At 61.8% G+C, this 12,912-nt stretch overlaps 1 protein-coding gene across 3 annotated transcripts in view; it reads right to left on the bottom strand.

The window, feature by feature from the left end:
* The window catches only part of PCBP3 (poly(rC) binding protein 3), a 58,094-nt gene extending 47,833 nt beyond the window's left edge, over positions 1-10,261 (bottom strand). The window contains exons 1-2 of one of the 3 annotated variants that reach the window (XM_075153996.1): positions 10,154-10,261; positions 3,063-3,153 (exon numbers count right to left, since the gene is read on the bottom strand). The gene's annotated coding sequence lies outside the window, so the exon portion shown is untranslated. The remainder of the gene's footprint in view (positions 1-3,062; positions 3,154-10,153) is intronic. The other 2 variants (XM_075153997.1, XM_075153995.1) reach the window with 2 other exon arrangements.
* Between the last annotated feature and the right edge of the window lie 2,651 nt (positions 10,262-12,912).

Here is a 12,912-nt window from a genome sequence, read left to right as displayed (position 1 = left end):
CAAACGGCGCCTGGTCAGGAGATGGGAGTGACAGAGCAGGAAAGAGGAGAGCCCCATATTGCCCGTATCACCTCCGGGTTTTCCCCTCCAGAAAACCTGGCTCTAAACACCCTTGTGAGCCAGCAAACCTCCTCCCATTTACCCACAAAGCTCCGGCAGGCACATTGTGGGTTCACCTGGGAAAGCCCCCACCGAGATGCTTTCCTCCCCACCCACCCAGCTGCTTTCCCAAAGGCCAAGGAGGTTTTACAGGGCAATCATCTCCTTGGGATCATCCTGAGTGGAAGGGGAGGTCCTCGAGCATCCTCAAAGCTTTCTACCAGCCAACAACAGCTTAAAAAACTTGCCATTGCTCTGCACAGTTTTCATCAGCTCCACCGACAAACGCCCTCGGGTCTAGACCACATCACAAGCAGGATTTTCACCCACGTAGCTCCAGGGGTTTTTGCTCCTTTCCGACAGATAAAGCCAGAAATACCCAACCCGGGGTGCAAACCCAAGGGTGGCTTTGCCTGGGATGCCCAGGAGCAGGGACAGCAGTTGGGCTCCGGCCGCTGCTCCCTGGCACCCGTTGACCTGCTGGGCTCGAGCAGATGGAGCGGCCGCAAATCCCCTCGTAAGCCAGGGAAGGGGACTAATCTCCTAGAGGACAAATCGGTTGGCGAGGGGGGAAAGCTCGGTGTTTTGCCTTTTCCTCCCTCTTCCGGCAAATGCCAGCAGCATCCGGCATGCCTGGAGGGACCCCAGCATCCCCGAGGGCGGAGGAGGCAGCGCCCGGGGCTTGGGTACCCGGTGGAGACCTGGTTTTGGGACAAGCAGACATTTCATTTAGGTCACACCAAGCTAAGCTACAAGTGCCCTACCCAGGGAGACATGGCAGCTGGTGTCTCCTTGCGGAAAACCACATCTGGTGAGTTTTTAAAACTTCCAGAGAGCTCCCCGGCCATGAAGGGCTGAGGCTTTGCTGCACACGAGAAGTCTTTGGTGGGCTTAGGAAGCCTTAGGAGCAGCCACCGGGATCAGACAGACCACCAGCAGTGGAATCCCTGGTCCTTCCTCACCTTTGGGGAAGGATGGGGATTAGGTCCGTTGGAGTGGGCTAGTTTAGGTCCTCAGGATGGGATGTGGAGAGCCAAACATGCTCTCTCCAAAACCTAGACATCACTAAAATGATTAGGAATGATGCAACGTACTGATGTCAAAGCACATGAGCCGGAGCCAAGCCCCAGCAGCAGATGCCACCAGCAGCTCCCCGGGACATCCCCCATGACCAAGCCCACCCTGTGCCTTTCAGAAGGGTGTTTCTGCCCAAAAGACCCCAGAGCAGAGGTCAGACCAAGGTCCTGCTGCCGGGGCCATTTGCAAGCAGCCAACCCCTCCAATTCATTTTCCTTCCGCTCCAGAGGCAACCGAGACCGAGGAGGTCAGCAAATTTGGTGCCATCCTCTGTTCTTCTGGGTTGTTTTTTTTCCCTTCCATCCTTTCTTTATCATTGCCCCTCTTCCCTTAAGGCTGACAAAACTACTCCTGCGTGCTTGCAAGGGAGAAACGTCTCACCAGATATTGTCAGCTCTACTCGCAAAACTCTGGGGTGTTTTCCAGCCGCGGCAGGGAGAGCTGTCGAAGACAGGCACGTTAGCTCTCATAAAGGAGGAGGCTGCAACCCAAGGCAAGGACGGAGACTGTACAGGCTGGGATGCGTGGCATCTGGGCATGGTTTGCACCCTGGTCCTCTAATGGAGGAGCATGGATGGCTGGCAGAGCCCGGTGAAGCCCTGGTTGAGGTGCCATACATCAGCATGGCACAGCATCGCTTCTGCCACTCGCCTGGGGATCCAGATCCCCGGCGCAGAGCCCACATGCAAGGAAATGTCCTGGGAGAAAAAGGGTGAGCTATCGGTGTGTGTCCTTGGGGACCACAGCCACCCAAGCTGTGCAGTAAAAACAGGCAATTTCAGGTCCCTCACTTGTCCATCCCCTGCCATGTGCTGGTGTCCAAAATCCCCTGGAGGCGTAACACATATTCCAGGTGGGGAAACCGAATCACAGAGATGTCCAGACCAACGAGGTGTCTGAAAAGGTCCCCCTAGGTGGATTTTTTAGCAGACCCTAAAACCCTGATGATGCTACAGGGCTGCTTCTCTGCACCTCGCCATGCAGTCACCATCCTCCCCATCACAGCCTCATGCGTCCTGCAAAATCCCTCGCCCTGCACAAGCTCAGGGAGCCCTCCCTGGGTGTCCCCGAGGCATCTTCCTCCCCTGACACAAAGCATCCAACATAGCCAGATCAGGAGAACCTCCCCCAAAGCTATGAGATGTCAGAAATGTATGGATTTTGCCTGCTGGCTTTGGGCTTTGCAGCTTCCCAAGATTCCCGAGGTGCATTTCATGGCGTGGCCAAGGGCAACCACAGCGGAGAGGCTCGCCTGTCCCATGGAGCTGCACTGTCACAGGGAAGGGCTTCGTTTCACAGATACCCTGGGGTGTCCTCTCTACAGCTCCCCAAAACATTGTCTTCATGTTATAAAAGCCTTTAAATAGTGAAATCGTTCCCATATTTGAAGGAAGGCCAGAGGCACAGAGTGAGTCAGGCTGTGAGCATCTCTGGAGGTCTCTAGTCCAGCTTCTGCCCCAAGCAGGGTCACTCCAGAGATGGCATGAAATAATTTCACCCTGAAACCTCAAAACTTTTTCTGAGCCCTCCGTTTTTTGCCTGCACACCAGGAGGGCCTCTCGTGTGGGCTTTCCCAAAACACACAAAAGGGAGGAGGCACTAAAACCTGGATGCCCTCATTCACTGCCATCACTGAAAGTCCTCATTTTTATCATTTCAGGAGCACAACAGGCAGTGGGAACCTCATCATAGGTTATCCAGCTTCCTAACATCACCTGGGTAAGAGGGCATAGAACGGCCAGACACCACCCCTCGACACGGAGCCAGTCTGGCCTGGCCTTGCCACCAGCCGATGTGACCTGTACCAGGGAGGGACATGCCACCGTCATGCCTGGAGTCCCCTGGGCAGCCCCGGACCTGCAGCGGGGCCATTCCTGCCTCCTTACCCCTGGGGCCGGTCCCCTGAGCAGTGCGACTCGGAGGCACATCTGGTGGCGTTGGGAAGGTGACGGTGCAGCCGGCCGGGCGGCTCTTGCCCTGCGGACAAAAGGGATGAGAGTCAGGCTGCGCCGGGGCAAAAGCACCCTCCAAACAATGCGCCCTGATGCAATGCAAGGCACTTTGGCTGCCCAGCAGCAAACTGCGCAAAATCCTCACAAAGGTGATGGAGCAAAGATGTTGCAACCAGACACGTGCAACCATGTCATGGGGGGACCCGGGGGGCAGAGCCCACGTCATGGTGTGTTTGCACAAGGGGGAAGATTTCAAGGTTTCAAGGTTTCAAGGCAGAGACCCCCAGCAGCACCCCCAGCCCCATGCCAGCTGTGGTTCAGTGTTTCCATGAGTCCTGTGTTCATGCAATGTTCGCTACGAACATGTTAGGGGGAGCTCCAAACCATGCTCATAGCAAAGCTGCACGTCACGGGTGAAAAAGCCCTTCACGAGCAGCAGCTCAGCCACTAACGTCGGGAATCAGTAGAGCATTTGCTACCTCCACTTGCAGCAGCACGTCACTTACATTTCCAAACGCGTTGCTTAAGTTATTATCATTTACTGGCTTTTAAGAAAAGACCCTGCTCCCTTCCCACCCCCAGCCAAGCGCGGGCAGGCTGTGCTGGTGCTGTTTGCTCACCCCGCGCCTGCCACAGCAGGTCCCCATCCAGGGGACACCTGTACAGGCGCTTCAGCATCACCCAGTACCCATGCCAGAGATGCCGCTGCCCCCCCAATTCCCTAAGGACAAGGGAGTCCTAGCATTGCTAGGAAGCAGCTTTTCCCAAACCCCAGGCCAGCAGACCTGGGCCCTCCAGGGCACTTGGATTTTCAGGAAACCATCATCTTGCCCTGGGAAAGTCTGGACAAGAGGGTTTTCAGGAAACCGTCACCTTGCCCTGGGAAAGTCTGGACAAGAGGGTTTACTCCTCGGTGGCAGGGATGCATGAGTCATCCTCCAGCCGCTGCCCTTGAAACAGAGCCAAAAAAGCTTTTACCCAAAGCAGCCAGCAATAGGATACCAGATCTGGAGCTCCAGGATTAACCCCTTCCTGGGAGATGCCGGCTGTTTGCCCTCGCATGTGGACCCTCTTTCTCCTCCTCCAGTTGACCCTGGGTTTCCCCACCATGTGCACCCACCAGGCTGGTGGACACGATGCCAATTCTCCCCTGGCAAGGCCGGGGGGGGACACATGCCGCAAGACCCTGGTGATGGGTTGCTGCTGGACCAAAGGGGGCTGGAAACACATTCCCCCCAGCTGGGGAATGGCATTTCTTTTCTGCCTGTCTCGTCGCAAAGCCTGCCCAAACAGGCCAGAGGTTCAGCAAAGGAGAGAAGCAACTGAGAAAATAAGGTGGAAAATTCAAAGCGCTCTGTTTTGCCATTTTTGGAGGAAAGCATTTGGTTTTTGCACTCCTGAGTGCCTGCTTCATTTAGGAAGTCACCAACTGTCCGTAGCTCCTGTAAAGGACTCCCCATCAATCAGTGTGCCGAGTCTCGATAGGCTTTCCCCAAAATGGGGGGGAACCTGCCTGCTGGAAAATCCCATATTCCCTCCTCAAAAGAAAACAGCCCTTGGGGACACTCAAAGGAGGGACTTTCTGTGTTAAAAAGAGTTTTTCTTCTTTGTGTTTTCCCCGCAGGCAGTCAGAGAGATGCTAGCACCCAGCTTGGCTGCCAAGTGGACCTATTTCTGCATTGCTGTGCCACAGGACAGGAAGATGAAGGATGTCCCCATCCCTGCCCCAAGTATCACTGCCCCAGGGCTGGGAGCCAAGGGTCCATCCTGGGAACACGAACGCTATCCCCCAGCCTGGCACGCATCTCCGGCATCCCCTCAGCCTCCATGCAGGGAAGGACAGCTGGTGGGTGCCACATAGGATGCCGGCCGCATCTTAGCGCTGTTAATTCACCTCCCCAATTAGCAGGGTGAAGAAGCAGAGCTTCCAGCAGAGCACCGAGGCCAAGAGCCATTAGAGCTGCTGGCAGCTGCCTGAACTGTTCCCCCTTCCCCCAGGGCTGGAGCAGGGCACCACAGGCAGCCCTGCGGCAGCTGGGGGGGGGGGCTGGGGATATTTGTTCCCCCTCCCCAGGCTCTGCCCCATGGGAGGGACACCACGCATGCAGGGGTGGCTGCAGCACCCCAGCCTCGCCGTGCAGGCATGCCAACCAGGTGGGTGGGAGCCAGCTCCAGCCCTGAAACAAGCCCACACTATCCTGGGGCCATTGAAAAGACAAGGGAAAGGAGACGGGGGTTATATCTGTACCCACTAACCTGGGCTGGAGCCTCCTGCCGCAGCCCCATGGACCCAGGGCTCAGGCAGCACAGGGGCTGAGCATCACTCGACCCACCCCAGCAGCGTCTGGCAGCGGTTTTGGCACCTGCATGGGCCTGCCCTGAACTTCATAGCAGAGCTACACCTCCTTGGCCATCATTTAAAGCCAGCTCAGACAGGGGTTTCTCTCTCGGATCCTCCCAGAGGCCGCTAGGGAAATGCTCCTAGAAAGCATGGAATAGGTCACAGAGATTTTGGGTGCCGCCTTTACCTCCCACAGAGCTCTCCATCCCCAGGCTGCTTGCTTACAGCCAGAGCTGGTCTGCACTAGGTGCTGCTATCCATCCCCTGCACCCTCGGGGACCACTGTGCACCCCCAGCCCCCCCTCAGACCCTGGCACACAGCAATGTCCAGTGCATCTCCCACCATGACCAGCCAGTCCCTTGCTACAGCATCCCTTGGGATGCGCAGACACTCTCTCCTCTTGCAAGGATGTAGAGAGAGCATGCACCATCCACGGGTGCAGGCTGGGAAAGCCTGGATCGCCTGCATTGCGCTGCATGGCCGCAGCACCCGGCTTCACCCACGCCCCAGCACTGTGGGAGCCCCTGGGACATCACGGCCCCAAGCTGCCCCACCTGACCAGAGCTCGCCATGCTGCAAGCTGGGGGAAGATGCCCTGCGGCGCAGGGCTCTGCACCATTCCTGGGGGGCCATGCAGCATCTGCACCAGGGTGGGGATGCTCTGCAGCGCAGCGGCTGCCAGAGGAACGTGCGCAGGGCTGGGCTGCTGCAGGGAGGGCGGCATGGGTCTCCCGCTCCCAGGACGGGTCAGCAAGGCCTCACCCAGACCCTGGGGGGACTTGCCGGGAGGAGCTGGGCAATAAATTCTGCCCACTGCCCTGGGCGCGATAGCCAAATAAACCTACCCCTCTCGACCCAGCTCCATGTGATGGGGGGGGTGATGGCTCCAGTGGGGAGGGTGGAGCAACCCCACTGCAGGGCACCCAGTGCTTCCTCGGGGCATGTGCTGATGAACTAGCCTAATTTTGGAGGACAGACAGAAAGGTCTTAGCTGGGGAAATGGGCTCCCAAGAGATAATTTGCCCACCTGCGAGGGAAGCTTGGAGGCGTGTGCTCCAGAAACAAGGCCTGGGCCCCCTTCCTCCCCCCGGCACTGATGCTGGGGCTGCATCTGCCCCGGCTGGGTGCAGTGATGAGCTGCTCGGTGGGTACTCGGTGACTGGCCCCCAGCCGGGGCTCAGAAATGACCACCAGCCCAAGAGCAGCAGGACCCTGCAGGATGCTCGCACCTGGAAGCCACCACCTGAAAGCCAGCGCAGCATCCCTACCATCACCCGTCCCCATGTGCGCTTCTCCCTGCAGCGGCGGGTGGGGGGCTTGGCAAGCCGCCTCCCTTGGGGACCCCCACTTGTGGGCCAGGGCCACGGGGACAGTGCTCTGGGACTTGTTTCGGCAGAGGCCAGCCCTTGCCGAGCCAAGCAGCATCCTGGGCTGGGAGTCAGGAAAACTCTCAGCAGCCTCGCAGAGACGCACACCCAGGGAGGTGGAAGGGCATGGGGGGGAGCCCCTCGGGATGGGGACACGGGAAACCCACCGCTCTGCGGAGTCACCCTGGGTTTGGAGGGAGCTCGCCTCCTGCTCCCGGGCTGGTTCCCGGAGTGATGCCGCACCGGGAGCCGCCTCCTCGTCGCAGCGGCTGTGTCCCCCTCCACGCCACCACCCCCCACCCGGGTCCCCGCGTGAGGGACCCGCCTGCCCCGCCCCAACGATGGACCCGGCCGGAGCAGAGCGAGGGCAGCCTGCGGCCGTCCGGTGCGGGGCAGCCCCTCCGGCACCGGCGGCTTCGTTCCGGGGCCCCCGAGCCCGCCCCCGCCCAACAAACAACGCCCCAGGGAAGGCAAACCCCTACCTGCCCCCGAACAGACGGACGAACGGAGCGACGGGCTGTGCAGAGCGGGGAGGGATCGGGCAGGTGCAGGCAGGGCTGGGCAGGAGGAGAGGAGCTGCGGAGTTGGGGGCCGGGAGGGCGCGGCGGGGCTCGCTCTGAGGGAGGCGGCAGCCGGAGCCGAGCGGGTGCGCCCTGCCCGGCCCCGCAGCCCTGCCCGGCCCCCGCGGCTCTGCCCGGCCCCGCAGCCCTGCCCGGCCCCCCCGGCTCTGCCCGGCCCCCGCAGCCCTGCCCGGCCCCCCCGGCTCTGCCCGGCCCCCGCAGCCCTGCCCGCCCCCCCGCAGCCCTGCCCGGCCCCCGCGGCTCTGCCCCAGTGCCTTCCCCTACCCCTGCCTGGCCCCGGCCGCTACCCCAGCTCCAGCCCCTGGTCCTGCCCCTGCCCCTGCCCCAACCCCTTACCTTACCCTACCCCAGCCCTTGCCTGCCTGCCCCAACCCTGGCCCTGCCCCAGCCCCTGCCCCAGTTCCTACCAGGTCGCAACTCCTGCCCCAGCCCAGCGCCAGCTCCTGCCCAAGCCCCAGTTCTTGCCCCAGCCTCTGCCCCAGCTCCTAACCAAGTCCCTGCCCCTGCCTCTGCCCAGTCCCAGCTCCTGCCCCTGCCCCTTCCCTGCCCCTGCCCCGTCCCAGCTCCTGCCCCAGCTCCAGCCCCAGCCCATACCCCTGCCCTAGGCCTAGCTCCTGCCCCTGCCTCAGCCCAGTCCCAGTCCCAGCTCCTGCCTCTGCCCCAACCCCTGCCCTGCTCCTACCCCTGCCCGTGCTCCTCCCCTAGCTCGTGTTCCTGCCCTGCCCCTCACCCTGCCCCTACCCAAACCCCTGCACCAGCCCCTGACCTTCCCCTTTCCCTGCCGTTGCCCACTTCACAGCCCCAGTCCCTGCCTTGCCCCAGCCTGTGCCCCTGCCCCTGCTCAAGCCCTTGTCCCTTCCCCAGCGCCAGCACCAGACCTTGGCACTGGCCCTCCCCCTGCCCCTGCTCCTGCCCCTAAACCTGCTCTGCCCCTGCCCAGCCCCTGCCCCTGCCCCTGCTCCTGCCCTGCCCTGCTCCAGCCCCTGCCCCTGCCCTGCCTTGCTCCAGCCCCTGCCCCTGCCCCTGCTCCTGCCCTGCCCTGCTCAAGCCCCTGCCCCAGCCCCTGTCCCTGCCCCAGCCCCATCCTTTGTGCTGAAGCCAAGTCCCAGCCCCAGCCCCGAGCCCCAGCAGCCAGGCACCAGGGGATGCCAGCCTCCGGGCCTGGGGGGTTGCCCCCCATGAGTCATCCAATGGGAGGCTGGGGTGCCCTGTGCTGCCAGCACCCTGCCCTCTGCACAAATGCAGCCAGCCCAGCTCTTGCACCCCTGGGTGCTACCCCAGGCTGGAGGGAGTCTGGCCAGTGACTCGGGCTGGTAGCAGCAGCATGACTTTGCCAAGGGACGCACACTGGGGTAGGTGGGTGGGTGGGGGTCCCAGGTGACACTGCTCAGGGTGACACAGCTCAGGGTCATTAAGGCCCACCAGTGCCCCCAGGGTGCTGGCATTGCCTGGGTGCACAGCATCGCCCCTGACCTACACCCCGGGGTGGTCCTGCTGCACATAAGGAAGGGACCCAACCCTGCCACCGTCCTGGCAATCAGGGGATGGAGAGACAGGTCCCACCAAGAGCTGTGCCCCTGCCTGGGCGAGGTACATGATGGGCACGGGGAGCCTGCGGACATGCCTGCTGTGGCCTTGCCATCTTCCCCAGGACCTGGGGGAGGACACAAGCCGGCTCCTTCTGCAGCACCAAAGCTGGTGTCAGGGAGTAAACTGCTTCAGGAAGCAAACGTGCCGTCATTAAAGAAAGGACCTGGGATGTCCCCTACCTAAATAACACACCCTGGCTCTATTCGTTTGGCTGAGAAAAGGAGGAGAAAAACCCAAGTGAAACAAATGCTGGTCCAGCCCCCACCATGGTGGTTTGGTGGTGATCTTCGCACGGGTGTTGGGGGGCTCAATGGAAGGGGTGCGAAGACCCCAGGCTGAGGTGCGGCTGCCTGGACCCCTCACAGTCCTGGGCAGGGGGGTGTGACGATCCCCGGACATCTGGGATCCTGCTGCTGCACTTCCAGGCGGGAACATATAAATATTTCAGCGGAGTAGCCGAGCCCTGTCAGGTTGCATTTGCTTCTGGCAGGGTAAGTGCTGGGAGAGGGGGAGGAAAGGATAGAGAGAAGATGCTCTCAGAGGATGTGTCATCACACGGGAGATGGGGGCACCAGCTCCGGGGCCCGATCCTCGCGGGTCTCCACCTCTGCTTAGTTTCCCTCTACGGATGCTTTTGCCTCCGGGACCGGTGCAGGGCCGTGGTTCAGCCCGCGTTGTCCTGATGGCCGGGTCTCACCCCATAAGCACATCTCGGGGGACTGCTGCCAGGCTGTGCCGGGGAAAGGAGGGGATTCGGCAATTTTGCTCTGAGCCCAAAGGGCAGCGGCACGTCCAGGACCGTCTGAGACGTGGCACAGCCCAGACTGTAACAAATTCCGCCCCCGCCCGTAAAAAATGGGGGGCAGAAATAAATCCAAGCAGCTATGGGCAACGGGGCGTTAAATCACCGGGGGGGAGCCAAGGCGGTGGGCAGCGCCTCCCCGGGGATGCTGCCGAGCCAGCCTGGCGGGATGCAGGGCGAGGGGCCCTGCAGCGCAGAGGCGACGGTAGATGGGCTGGGAGCTGAGCCCGGCGGAGAGGAGCCGGAGAAGGGTGTCATGCCCTCTCCCCCGCCGGGGGCTGCGCGGGTAAGATGCGGAGGCGAGACTTTCGGGGGGACGGGGGGGAAGGGAATTTTCCCCCACCTCGGACACACGCTGCTGGCGTGGCTCTGCCCCCGGGAGTGGCCGGGCTGCTGCTGCTGCTGCTGCTGCTGCTCCTGCCCCTGCTCCTGCTCCTCCTCCTCTTCCTCTGCCTCGTCCTCCCCTTCCTCTTGCCCGCTGCACTGTGGGGCTTGTAGTCCCCCCGCCGACCTGCACGTGGGGCACGACTACAATTCCCGAGGGCCCCCGATAGCCTCCTCCTCCTCCTCCTAGGCTTGCTCCGGCTCCGGCTCCGGCTCCGGCGGCAGCGGGGCCGCGGGGAGCCCCGGGAAACCCACTGCGCGGGTACGGCCCGCCGCCCCCATGCCCGCCGCCCCCCCAGGTACGGCCCGGGCTGCGGTGATACGGGGTGCCCCCGGTGCTGGGGTGCCCGGAGTACCGGGGATGTGGGGTGCCCCGGGGTACCTGGGGTGACGGGGATGTCGGTGTTCCCCGAGTGCCCTCCGGGTGCCCGGGATGCTGGGCATGTGGGGTGCCCCCAGGGTACGCAGGGTGCCCTGTCTTAGGGGGCGCTGGTGCTGCGCACCCCCCCTCCCCCAACACCCTCCTTTACCACGTGCACCCCAAACCACCCCCCAGCACCTGAAGGAGCCACCCATCCCTTGGGTGCTGGGGGGGGGAGGCAGATAGGTGCCCGCACGATGGGTGAGGGTGTATTTTGGGTCGCTTCCCCCTCCCTGTTTTGGGGAAGGTGCCCCAGGCACTCGTGCACCACCATCCCCTGCCCGCTCGGCGGCCCCCCCCAAAATGCATCGTGCTTCGATGGCGTCACTTCTATACCACCAACATGCGGCTGCGGGGAGAGCATCCCTTCCAGTCCCCCCCACCCGGGGCTGTCCTCTCTGGACCGTGGTGACCTTGGTTCCCCGGGGAGCTGTGCCTCAGCTCAGCCACCCACATCGCCCGTGGCTGCACATTGACAACCGCATAGCGTGACAGCGATCCCTTGTCAAGGTCATGTCACAATAACCCAGCAATAACCAGGTTCACACGGTGATAACCGCCCACGCTCTGCTCCCTCACCTCTGCCTGGCTTGCACCATGGCAGAGGGGTGGCAGCACCAAGCTGGGAGCATTCCTTGGAACTTGCGCCCGCTCACCTTGAGTGGTCGCAGCTCCATGCATGGTCTGGAGAGGTGGAGCTGGGTCTGGCCAGATGTGTTCGGGGCTGGGGTCCCTGCGTGTGTGGGGACACACATGCCAGGAGTTAGGAGCCGGTGCTCCCAGGGACGGTGGCACTGGAACAGCGGCACGGAATTGTATCCCAGGTTTAATGTGGATGGTTTCCTTTGAGCCAGGAATGAGCAGTTGTAGCCATCCTGGATGGACACAAAAGGAAATGGGGAGCATCTGCTTCCCAAATGGGTTGGGAGCGGAGGAAAACAGCGCGTCGGGGTGCTGGAGCACATGGCAGGGGGCTCCCCCACAGGGAGCGGCTGCTGGAGGTGACGATCGCTCACATCTGCAGCCCAGCTCGGGGATGAGTGGGAGATGGGGCATAGTCCAGGCAGTCACGGCTGACAGGTGTCCTGGGCAGGCATGGCACGGCACGGTACTGGGGTGGGTGTTCAGGGGGGGTTTAGCCCCCGCTCCTTGCCCCTTGCCCTTCCCAGCACAGCAGGGGGCTGCAGTGCTCCATCGGCACCCAAGCTGGCACCGTCTCTGGCAGTAAGCGAGCACCGAATCCCTGCCCTGCTCCCCAGGGACCTATTTAAGAGGTAGGGGCGGTTTGCCCGGCTGTGATCTCCGGGATGCGTGTGTTTTGGTGATGCTCAGGCACTGGCGCTGAAATCCCATGGGAATGCCAGTGAGTCCTTGCTGGGGCGAATGGGCACCCCGCTTCCTGCTGCTGCTTTTGATTTCAATCATGACCGGCTTTCCCCTGCCGGCACCGGCGCCGGCTCATTTCCCCACTAGCCGCGTGCATTATCCTGGGAGGGCTCTTCAGAGGCGAGCCCCCCAGACTCGCCGTGCAGAATGGCAGCGGGGAGGGGCACGGACTGGGACCATAGACTTACTTTTTAATGAGTGTGATTAGTTGTTCTGCAATTAGCAGGGTAATCAGGTTTCTAGACCTTGCTCCCGTGGCGTGGATTGGCACACGTGGATTTTTATGGCTCGAAAAGCACCGTCGGTTTCTTGTCGTGGGAGTGGGGAGCACTGGGAGGACGCCTGGGCCAGGCCTTCTCCCTTCCCTGCCTTCATCCTGTGACCGCTAACCGGGCCTCCCTGGTGCTGCCAGCTTTCCTGCGGCCAAACCTCAGGATTTGAGCATTTAATCCCTCTCCGGACCGTGAACCCTGTGGCATTTTGCATTCTCCCCAGGCTGGGCAATGCCGCCCAAGCATCGTGTTTTGCTGGGGGAGAGCCGAGGGGCAGCTGCTTGCCTGTGCCTTGGCTAAAGTCCCGCTGACCGCCCAGCTAATGTATAACACGGACGGCCCCACACCCAGTGTGCACATTAACTCGCTTTCACAACCGGCGCGGTCCCCGCGGCCACTGCCTTCTCCCTTTGGAGCATCCCTGGCGCAGGGCATCTGCATCCCTCTGCCTCCTGGGGAAGCGTCGCTTCGGGGAGGGGGTAAAACCCCACTGACTCTTAAAAGGGAGAAAAAGGAGGCGATGGGAGCTGAGGATGCCCCACTGCAGAGTCGGGTGCTTCGTGCATCCAGGCTCTTTTATACAGAATTTACAAATGCTGCCTGAAATGGGCCCCCCCGCTTATGCACAGCGAGACGCGC

The sequence above is a fragment of the Calonectris borealis genome, chromosome 6, assembly GCF_964195595.1.
Source record: "Calonectris borealis chromosome 6, bCalBor7.hap1.2, whole genome shotgun sequence".
Taxonomy (NCBI): Eukaryota; Metazoa; Chordata; class Aves; order Procellariiformes; family Procellariidae; genus Calonectris; species Calonectris borealis.
This window is presented reverse-complemented; position numbering and strand designations above follow the sequence as displayed.